The sequence below is a fragment of the Carcharodon carcharias genome, chromosome 17 (assembly GCF_017639515.1).
Source record: "Carcharodon carcharias isolate sCarCar2 chromosome 17, sCarCar2.pri, whole genome shotgun sequence".
In the NCBI taxonomy this organism is placed as follows: Eukaryota; Metazoa; Chordata; class Chondrichthyes; order Lamniformes; family Lamnidae; genus Carcharodon; species Carcharodon carcharias.
In genome coordinates this window covers 78,967,923-78,979,482 of record NC_054483.1, presented here as the reverse complement: position 1 = coordinate 78,979,482, position 11,560 = coordinate 78,967,923, and positions in this window count along the sequence as shown.

The window sequence follows — 11,560 nt, the reverse complement described above, 5'->3', positions numbered from 1 at the left end:
TGTAATCACCTCCATCAGTGACTGCTCCATTGCCAGCTTTCACAAGGAGATTGCACAACATGCCCAGTCATCTAATTGTTCTGCAGTCCACTAAAATGCTCATTAGTCTGCAGCCTGCGCCCGAGGGGTGAAAACTCTCAATCATTTGCTGGCACTTTCAGGACTCTGCGTTGCTTGAGTGGGCAGATAAATTAGAGGCCTGACTCCAAGCATGTCAATGTGGCTGCACCTGAACTGTCTCAGCTGTGGAGGAATGGTCATTTTATATAAGGTTTCCCTAATGCGTGGCCATTTCCCTCCCTTCTCTCCCCTCTACCAACATGCTTGTGCACTACTATCAACTGCAGCGCAGCCCTTGCTCCCCACAACTTGCCTCAACTGCAGTGCAGCCCTTACCCCCCCCAGCCGCAATGCAACCCTTATCCCCCAACTCGCCCTAACCGCAGTGCAGTCCTTGCCCCAACTCGCCTCAGCTGCAGTGCAACCTTTGCCATCCCTAACTCGCTCCAACTGCAGTGCAGTCCTTGCCCCCCAACTCGCCTCAATTGCAGTGCAGCCTTGCCCCTCTCCAATTCACTCAAACTGCAGTGCAGCCCTTGCCTCCCCCAACTCACCCCAACCCCAGTGCAGCCCTTGCCCCCCCCCCAACTCACCCCAATAGCAGTGCAGCCCTTGCCCCCACCACCAACACCATCCCCCCACAAATTGCCCCAACCGGAGTGCAGCCCTGGACCTGGCACTGCATTGCCAACCAACAGGAAAAGGTGATTTGCCTGTGCCCTCACCTGAATGTGCAGTGCCTCAACCTTGAATCCAACAGGTGACGCTTGCGAGCACTGCGCAACGTTGCTGGCACTCACATCCAAGTTCCCCTCGAAGTGCAGCTCACCAGGTGCACGCCTTATAAATGCTGTTGTGAAACATGTTGGCGTGCAACTACGCTGATGCGCCCGGATGATTCAACATGGGCTGGTGATTCCAGTGAGCAAGGCTTATAATGATATACAGATGTATTAAAATGAAGCTCCCGACACGCGGCAGTAGGAAGCGCAGCCCGCCACTGACAGGTGGAGCCGTGATTGATTGATTACAAATTGGTTTCACGACAGTGTGAAACCGATTTTTGGCCTTCCCGCCATATTGTCCGCTGATACTCACCATGACACCCCACGCTAAAGGTCAAGGAAAATTCCACCCTTGATTCCAATCTTCTTCTTTGGTTGGATGAGATTTTTTGATGTGATGTATTTTGGTTTGGGAAGAATTGCTCAGGTTTGTGTGTGAAATTATACCCTAAATATGTATCTTTTTAAATTACATTCACTGTATAGCAACCACCCCTTCCCCCTTTTGCATTGAATATGCTCCATTAAAAATGGATGCAAAATATTTCTGTCATACTGCTTTATTTGGATTGTTAAATTAATTTGCCTTTCAAAATATGTCAGAAAAAAAGGCAGAGTGGTTTCATAATGTCATATCTACAGCAGATCAGTATCAAATTAAATTTCCCTATTGTACTAAGGACACAATGGGATGAGTAACACTGTACCTCAAAATGGATTTGCTTATTTTAATGGCAGTCTTTTCTATCTTAATTATACAGCAGTGAATAGATTAATTGTGAAGCTTTCTGCCTTACACCAAGGGGTGATTTATTTAATTTATCTCAATATATAAAGTGCGGGGGACTTTCGTTACTGAAGTGACCTATAATTTGCTAGTAAAAATGCTTCAAACCTCTGATAAAGGCCATTCATTAGGCAGAGCTGAATTAGAAACAGCTTCCTGAAAGAGCCCTTTGTCTAATTGCTTACCATCACAAATAACATGAGGCAAGCGGGTTTAGGCAATATTATCAAACACTCTGAAATTGTAATATTGTTCTTGTGCAAACCCTACAGTAATCAAACAATTAAACTTTAACTGTCTAATTAACTCTTCACAACTGCCAACTTGCATGACAAAAATTATATTAACCTGGAGGACATGCAAATTTAGAAGCTGTCTATATTTTAATTAGGTAATACATTAATGAACTTATGACAGGTGTTTGGACCCCATCACTGTCATGCATTTTTTTGTGATTCAATTCTTAATCAGGTTATTTAGTCCCTCCCATTACTTTTTTCCCCCAAATCTTCTTAGGCAAAACCTCAGATGTAGCTGGGATGGCAATAGGCAAGGATTTTGCAAGTTTAGCTTATCGGTAGCTCTTTCTCCGAGTTTTCCTCTTGCATGAAGCAACAGCCCAACTTCCACTCACCACCTCACCTCTGAAAATGCAGATTTCCACATCATATGATGCAGATGTAAAAAAAAACACGCAAACAAAACAGCAGCCTGAACCCAAAATAGATGGATGGCAAACCTAGTACATAAGAGCCGATATTCCTGTATTCCATGGCACCATGTTAGCTACGAAATCGTGTAAAAGTATTGGGGGAGAGTTTCTGCCTGTTTCCACTATGTACTGAGATTCCAGCGCAGTCAGCCAAGCAAACGTAAAATATGTGGGAATTTAAAATGTAAGTTACACCCAAAGCCACTTATGATCATGCTTTCCGGGACCTTTTACACTGCTTCTGGCTGTAGTTCACCTGAATCAGATCCTGTACACAAAATGGCCACGCTCTTAACTCAAAATTACAAGATTCTGCCGATTCCATTCGTTCAGCAACGCTCTTCAATTTGCGTCCATTTACTCAGGTGCACAGGTACGTTTTAAAAGTGTGTCCACATCAAAAAATATTTAATTTATTAAAAGCTTACCTAGTCTACACCAATGAAACTGTTATATGATTCAATATCATTCTTTTAAAATCATTTTCAGTGATTTTATATCAGGTCACTCACGCATGGAGAACTTTACAGTCTTATTAAAAATGCCTATTTTTGGTAATAAACCCATTTACGGATGCAATTACTGCAACAGGTTACCACTATAGGTACATCAAGAAATACATTTCAATGCAAAGAAAAGTACATTCTATTACGTTGCCCAATTGCCCTGGTTCAGAATTCTGCATTTGCAATTCTGCAAAGGAATTTTTGTGCAAACTTGAACCGTAACCTAATCAGTGCAATTTCAAGCACATTTTGGCAGCATTCTGGATTGCGCCCAAAGTGGAAACTCTACCTCCCAGAACATCCTATATCAACTTATAGTGTTAAAAGAAATGCAAGTTGTTTGTTCAAGAGGTGTTTCAGGTTTAGTGTATATTTTTCCCAGTGACCATTGTTAGGGAAGCCCATCTTAAACCTATGGTCATTTTTTAAAGAAAAATTACACAAATTTGTGTTCTTAAATTTGCTGAGGCCATCACCAGCAGGTACTACCATGTGGATACTGACATTTACATGGGGATCAAAGGCCATAGTTTTCAGACCTTATCAATTTTATATACTTGCATATGGAACTGAGAACCTATTATCGGGGCATGTGCCATGACACTCTACACTCCTGTAAACAGAACTCTTTGCATGTATATTACTGACCTTAAAAATATTTGTTGGTGTTCCCTGTATATTAAACTTATACAATGTAATATTCTAAATATTTTAATCTACTGAGAGTTTGCTTGGAAAGAAAAAATATGAAGAAAACTCATCAGACATTTGAGGCACCGGAAATATACTGAGGAACTCAAGTAGAAACTTGAATCCCGTTATCATTTCTTTCTCTTGACAAGTTAGGCTTTCCTTTCGTGGCATATCATTGCAACTGTATTACTTTCCTCTTTCAACCTTGTGTTCAGTTTTTGTCAATGCCGCAAACTAATGATCTTTTACAGGCTGATAAAGGGGAGGTGTATTTTTATTGATTCCTGACTGCGGATGGTAGAAACCATGGGTGAAGAGTAAAATTTCTGTAAAGAGACAGATTTCACATTACTAGTGTTGATCCTGATTTCAGAAAATGGAGATTCCTAAACTCCTAATGGTTTTCGCTGTTTCTAGGACAGAGTTGTGGCAACACTATTTACCAACCTGCAAATTGGGAGGGGAGCAATTTTACTGATTTTTCACCCCAAAATCTAATCTGCACCTGTTCTTACAATCCTTATGATCCCACCTGTTCCTACTTCTTATCAATAACACCCTCCTCCTACTTTCTCCTCTACTTGTTTTGATGATGCTTCTGCAGGAAAGGAGGGTACATGTTGAATGAATGATCATCAATCCCTTGGAATTAGAGATATAGAAAGTTGTGGAAGTACTTAGTTGTTCGCTGTGTCACTGGGCTACTATAATGATTGTATAATTGTGCTCTTACTGATCCTGCCAGTTCCTACAGCTGGAATTTCCTGTGCCCCTAACAGTTCTATGATCTCCTCCTCAATGGTGGGTGAGCTCTCAACTGTTGGGAATGGCCCCTCAGTCCTTTGCATTTTCATCAGCATTGTGTGTAAGTTTCTCCTATAACAGGATTGAATCATTAGGTTTTGGCTGGAATTTGAACAACCTCTCACAATTGGAATCAGTCAGCTAAAGATCTGCTGGTATCATCCAATTAAACTAGAGGTTGTAAGATTCTTCATGCAGGTAATTACTGTTAGAAGAAAGGCTGAGATATATTGTAAGATTACAAATTATAAATCCCCTTAACAATAATATATCATGAAGAGTTATTTGTGCAGCTACAATTTTAGAGATTGAACAGTATGTTGCTGCCTATGGAAGAAAAGGCCAAGTGGCTGATGTCTTACCTTGCCTATTCTCTTCAGGTCATTGAACTTTCATCATTGGTCTGCCATTATGGGGTGAGTGAAGTTGCAATCAGTGGCACTACTACCTCCCTCCATTCCCTAGTCCAATAAGTAGTGTAGGACCATATGCCAGGAGCAGCACCAGGCCTACCTAAGAATGAAGCGTAAACTACTGAAGCTACAACACAAGGAGTACATGCACACTAAACAGCAGATGCAGCCTGCTATGGATAGAGCTAAGCGATCCCACAACCAATGGATCAGATCAAAGCTTTGCAGTCCTGTTAGATCCTATGAATGGCAGTAGATAATTAAACAACGAACTCGAGGAGCAGGCTCCACAAATATCCCCATCTTCAATGATGGGGGAGTCCAGCATGCAGTGCAAAAGACAGGCTGAAGCATTTGCAACCATCTTCAGTCAGAAGTGCCAAGAGGATGATCGATCTTGGCCTCCTGTTGAGGTCCCAATCATCATAGGTAACAGTCTTTAGTCAATTCAATTCACTCCATGTGATATCAAGAAATGGCTGAAGGCACTGAATATAGCAATGGCCGCGGACACCGATAACATCTCTACTGAAGTACTGGAGACTCGTGCTCCAAAACAAGCCATACCATTAGACAAGATATTCCCGTACGACTACAAAATTGTGGGAAATTGTCCAGGTATATCTGGTCCACAAAAAGCAGGACAAATCTAATCCAGCCAATTAACGCTCCATCAGTCTACTCTCAATTATCAGTGAATTAGCAGAAGGTGCTGCCGGCAGCACTATCAAAAAGCACTTACTCAGCAACAACCAGGTCACCAATGCTCAGTTAGGGTTCTGCTAGGGTCACTCAGCTCCAGATCTCATTACAGCCTTGGTCCAAATATGGGAAGGTATTTTTCGTGCCTGTGGGTGTCGGGCGTGTTTGGTGGCGTGAGCGGACAATATGGCGGTTCAAAACGATGTAAAACTAGTTCATTTCCCACCATCGGATTTCGGGAACCTCATTGTAATGCATCAGCATATCATTATTAGGCTAGCCCGCTGGAATCGTCCTCCCCTGCTGGATTGTCCGACCATGTAAGCAGGAAAGCATGCTGACGTGTCTTATGACAGCACATAAAAGGTGTGCACTTGGCGGACTGCACATTTAGGGGAACTCAGAGTTGAGTACACAGTAACATTGAGCAGCACTCGCCAGGGTCAGGGGCCTTGGGGGTCGGGGTGAAAGGCAGCCCTGCCATTGAGGTGACTTGTGGGGGTTGGGCAAAGGCAGCCTTGCAGTTGAGGCGACTTGTTGTGGGGGGGTGGGGGGCAAGGGCTGCCCTGCCGTTGAATATCATGCACAAACATTTGGGATGAGAGGTAGGGTGGGCAAAGGAAGTGGCCATACATTAGGGAAACCTGTATAAAGTGACCATTCCTCCACAATTGAGACAGTTCAGGTGCAGCCACATTGATATGATTGGAGTCAGGCTTCTATCTTATCTCCCCACTCAAGAAATGCAGAGACATCAAAGTGCCACTAAGTGCTCCAAAGCTTTTCACCACCCCACCCCCCCCCAACCCTGCATCCTGCCCCCCCCCAGTCCCCGGCACAGACTGCAAAGTCATGAGCATTTTAGTGTACTGCAGAACAGTTGGACAACTGCAAACATTGTACAATTTCCTCACTAAAGATGGCCATGGAGCAATCACTGCTGGAGGCGCTAACAGCCTTTTCCAATGTCAGCATCCTGGTTTGGACAAGTCTCCTCATGGTTAAAGCTAATAGCGCAGCTTTGCAGCGTGGGTTAGGAGAATGCCTGCACCTGAGCTGAGAGCATACCATCCAGTCCAGTGGGCAAAGCTGCTGCTAATCAGTCCAGAGGACTGGGACAGAGTTGGATGGGGTTTCAGACAGCCATGCAGCGCACTAACCTCTGGCCATCCAAGTGGTGACCAGCACTCTCTGGGAATCGTTAAGGGGCCTTCACTCTTAACCAGGACAGGTTCTTAATACACCCATGCTAACCATGAGTCTCTCTCTTGCATCCAGCAGGAGGGGTAGATCAGGATCATGGAGCTTGATGAACTAGCTGTATGCCTGATGGCCTACAGAGAGCAAAGATAATGGAGGAGAAAGTGACTGAGGCTCCTTGCTGTGAAGAGGCAGGAGCAGCAACCTCAGGAAGGAGGAGTAGCTGGGGCTCCCGCACATGCCATCGAAGAGACATAGCAAGTCGTCATTTGTCAGTGCCGAGCAATATCCAGGGTCTATGGACACCGCCTTTCATTTCTACAGATGACCGAGAACCAGTGTTGCCGAAGACCGCGCATGACTGGGGAACTGGTCGATCACATCTGCCAGCTACTGCAAGATTGGGCGCAACGGGGATATGGAAGGCATCCACTGCCAGTGGCTGTGAAAGTGACTGCAGTGCTCAATTTCTACCCCAGTGGCTCCTTTCACGGCTGCACAGGTGACCTCTGTGGGATCTCACAGGCCTCCACCCACAGATGCATCCATGAAGTCTTTGCGAGGGCACACAAATTTGTGCATTTCACCCAGGACCAGGACAGCCAAGGTGCAAGAGCGATTCAGTTCACCCAGATCTTGGGTTTCCCACAGGTTCAGGGTGCGATCGACTGCACTCATGTGGTGCTCAGATCTCCTTTGCAACACGTGGTGGACTACATCAACCACAAGTGGTTCCATTCGCTGAATGAGTAGCTGGTGTGCAACAACCAGAAACGCTTTCTGCAGGCATGTGCATGGTTTCCAGGGAGCGTGCATGACTTCCACATCCTCAGTTGGCCACAGGTCTCTGAAGTGTTCCAGGATCCACAGAAGCTGCAGGGATGGCTCCTCAGGGATAAGGACTACCTGCAGAGGCTGTGGCTGATGACAGCCGTGAGGCTGCCTCGGACTGCAGCAGAGCAACAGTATAATGAGGTTCATGCTGCAGCTTGCACCTTTGTGGAGCAGACCATCGGGATGCTGAAGATGAGATTCTGGTGCTTCGACCGGTCTGGTGGAGCCCTGCAATATAGTCCGCAGAGGGTGTCACGCAACGTCATTATCAGCTGCACTCTTTTCAACCTTGCGCTCCAACAGGGAGATGAGCTGGCTGAGGAGGAGACGGATGAGCTGCATGTCTCTTCTGATGAGGAGGATGCCGATGGGGATGAGGGTGAGGAGGTCCTCGGAGGTGACGATGATGGGGATGTGGCCCTTGCACTGGCTAGCTGAGTAGGTGTGCTTGCAAGGCCCTCACATCTGCTCGATTTGCGAAGGATGATGATGACATGCAGTGAGGTGACCCCATAGATCCTCACATTGCATCTGGGAACATTTGACTCCAGCAATGAGAATACCCTCTATGAGAATGCTTCTGTCATGGAGAAGCAGTGGAGGTCCCAATAGTCACTCAATTGCAGGAGGACGATGACAACATGCAGTGAGGACACTCCATAGGTCTTCACATAGCCTCTGAGAATGTCTGATGCCTGTCTGGCCGAAGGCAGCTCGCTTGCGCTCTGTGATCAGGGTGATATCATAGAGACGCAGCCATGAAACTTTAGAAGCATCTGATCCTTTGTCGGCCTTCAGCACCTGAGCCCTTCAGGAGCACAGCATCAGTGGTCACAGATGCTAAAGAGATGGAGGCCAGCCCCACCATAAAGGTGCTGAGAGCACACAGACAGAATGAGAGAACTCTGTGGCGCCTGCCCACTACATTCTGGCAGCAATGACAAGCACCGCCGAGGTGCAGGCATCAGTAATATTTCCTGGGGGTGCGAGGCCATGCCGTCACTTTGATCTGAAGGCTGCACAGAGCATAAGGAAAAGGCCCTGGACTGAGACACCTGCCTTTATCTTGTGCAGAAAGGTTTCACATCTGAGTGCAAGAACACTGCTCATCAGAAGAAGGAGTCATAGGCAGTGAGACATTCTTGGGAGTTTATTGACAAATGTGAACAGTATATACAAGTGATTAACACCCATGCCCAGGCTGTGCAACTAATTCTTCTTAATTTTCCTAATCCTGCTGCTAAGTCTTGATGTTCCCTGGACATCCACAGAGGAGGTGGAGGCAGCTTGCTGACTGCAACACCCTGTCTGTGATACCATGGCAGGCATCCTCTGGAGGGCTGACACTTGGAGGTCCCCGGCCTCCTTTCGGGGTGAGTGTGAGAGTGTAAATGGTGATGTCCCTTGAACTGGCAGTGAGTGAGATGTGATAGGTTTGTGAGTCTATGAGTTGGGAGCGGTGAGAAAAGTGACTTACCCTTTGCAGAACGGAGATCATTCATCCTCTTGCAGCACTTGATAGCTGTCCTCTTTTGAAGGGCATTGGCCACCATCTCCCAAGCCGAATGTCGTTGTCCATATTGCGGCCAGAATAGGGGTAGAGGACATCCCGGCAGGACTCCGTGGCATCCAAAGGTGATCCAGTGACACATCACTGAACCTGGGTGGGGTGCAGTCTTTTTGCATTTCAGGGCCGTGTCTTCCCTGTAGCAGTCGTGGTCTGGAAGCACTGAGTTGTGTGCATGCGGCTGGACTTTAAATATGGCACCCGGAGTGATGAAGTAGTGATGTGATGGCGGGCGGCCGAATGAGAGCCCGCCTGCCATGGACATGGTGTGTTTCCCAGGAATGTGTCAATAATGTGGTGGATTTGGGATGATACGGTGTGAAAACCCGCCCATTATTTTACCTGCCTGCTACTACACAGTGCAAACCTGGGATGATTCTACCCATGGACTAAGCAGCCAAATTTAAAAAGCAAGGTAAGACTGACTGCTCCAACATCAAGGTAGCATTTGACCGAGTGTGGCATCAAGGAGCCCTAGCTAAACTGAATTCAACGAAAATCAGGCGAAAACTCTCCACTGGTTGGAGTCATACCTGGCACAAAGGAAAATGGTTGTACTTGTTGGCCCAACCATCTCAGCTGCTTCATCAATGAGCTTCCCTCCATCCATAAGGCAAGAAGTGGGGATGCTCACTGATGATTACATCGTGTTCAGCACCATATGAAACTTCTCAGATACTGAAGCACTTCCTGCCCAAATGCAGCAATATTCGGACAACATTCAAGCTTGAGCTGGTAAGTGGCAAGCAACATTTGCACGCTACAGGTGCCAGGCAATGATCATCTCCATCGTCACTAAATATCCATCATCAAAATCCTGGGTGTTACCATTGACCAGAAACTGAATTGGACTAGTCATAAAAATACTGTGGCTACAACCACAGGTCAAGAGGCTGGGAGTTCTGCGGTGAGTAGCTCACAAATTAGCAACCTTAATTGCTTTATTTAAAAAGGGAGGGAGACAGAAAGTGGAAAACTACAGACCTGTTAGCTTAACATCTGTCATCGGGAAAATGTGAGAAGCCATTGTTAAAGACGTTATAGAAGGGCACTTAGATAAATTCAAAGAAATCAGGCAGGTCAACTTCATTTTGTGAGAGGGAAATCATGATTACCCAATTTATTGGAGTTCTTTGAAGAAGTAACATGTACTGTGGATAAAGGGAACCAATGGATGTACTATATTTAGATTTCCAGAGAGCACTTGATAAGATACCACTTCAAAGGTTATTGTGGAAAATAAAAGCTCATATGTAGGGGGTAACATATTGGCACGGATAGAAGATTGATTAACTAACATAAAATGGAGAGTTGACATAACTGGGTCATTTTCTGGTTGGCAAGATATAAAGAGTGGAGTGCCACAGGGATCAGTACTGGGGCCTCAACTTTTTACAATTTATATAAGTGACTTGGATGAAGGGACGGAAGGTATGGTTGCTGATGACACAAAGATAGGTGGGAAAGTAAGTTGTGAAGAAAACATAAAGAGGTTACAAAGGGATATAGATAGGTTAACTGAGTGGGCAAGGACCTGGCAAATAGAATATAACGTGGGAAAATGTGAAATTGTTCATTTTGGCAGAAATAAAAAAAAGCATATTATCTAAATGGTGAGAGATTGCAGAGCTCTGAGATGCAGAGGGATCTGGGTGTCCTGGTGCACAAGGTGGGTAGGCAGGTACAGCAAGTAATTAGCAAAGCTAATAGAATATTATCATTTATTACGAGGGGAATTGAATACAAAAGTAGAGAGGTTATGCTTCAGTTATACAGGACATTGGTGAGACCTCTTCTGGAGTACTGTGTACAGTATCGGTCTCTTTATTCGAGGAAGGATGTCAATGCGTTGGAGGCAGTTCAGAGAAGGTTTACCAAACTAATACCTGGAATGGATGGGTTGTCTTATGAGGAAAGGTTAGGCAGGCTAGGCTGGAGTTTAGAAGAGTAAGAGGCAACTTGATTGAAAGATATAAGATATTGAGGGGTCTTGACAGGTAGAGGTGGAAAGGATGTTTCCTCTTGTGGGGGAATCGAGAACTAGGAGTCACTGTATAAAAATAAGGTATGGCTCATTTAAGATGGAGATGAGAATTTTTTTCTCTCAGAGGGTGTGAGTCTTTGGAACTCTCTTCCTCAAAAGGTGGTGGAAGCAGAGTCTTTGAATATTGTTAAGGCAGAGGTAGTTAGATTCTTGATAGGCAAGGGGGTGAAAGGTTATTAGGGGTAGGCAGGAGTGTGGAGTTGAGGCTAGTCTGATCAGCCATGATCTTACTGAATTGCGGAGCAGGCTAGAGGTGCTGAGTGGCCTACTTCAGCTCCATTTTGTATGTTCGAAAGTATCTCCTGGTCTCCCAAAGCCTGTCCACCATCTACACAAGTCAGGCACAAATCAGGGGTGTAATGAAATATTCTCCACTTGCATAGTTGAGTACAACTCCAATAGCACTCAAGAAGCTCAACACCATACAAAGAAAGCAGCTTGCTTGAATAGCAC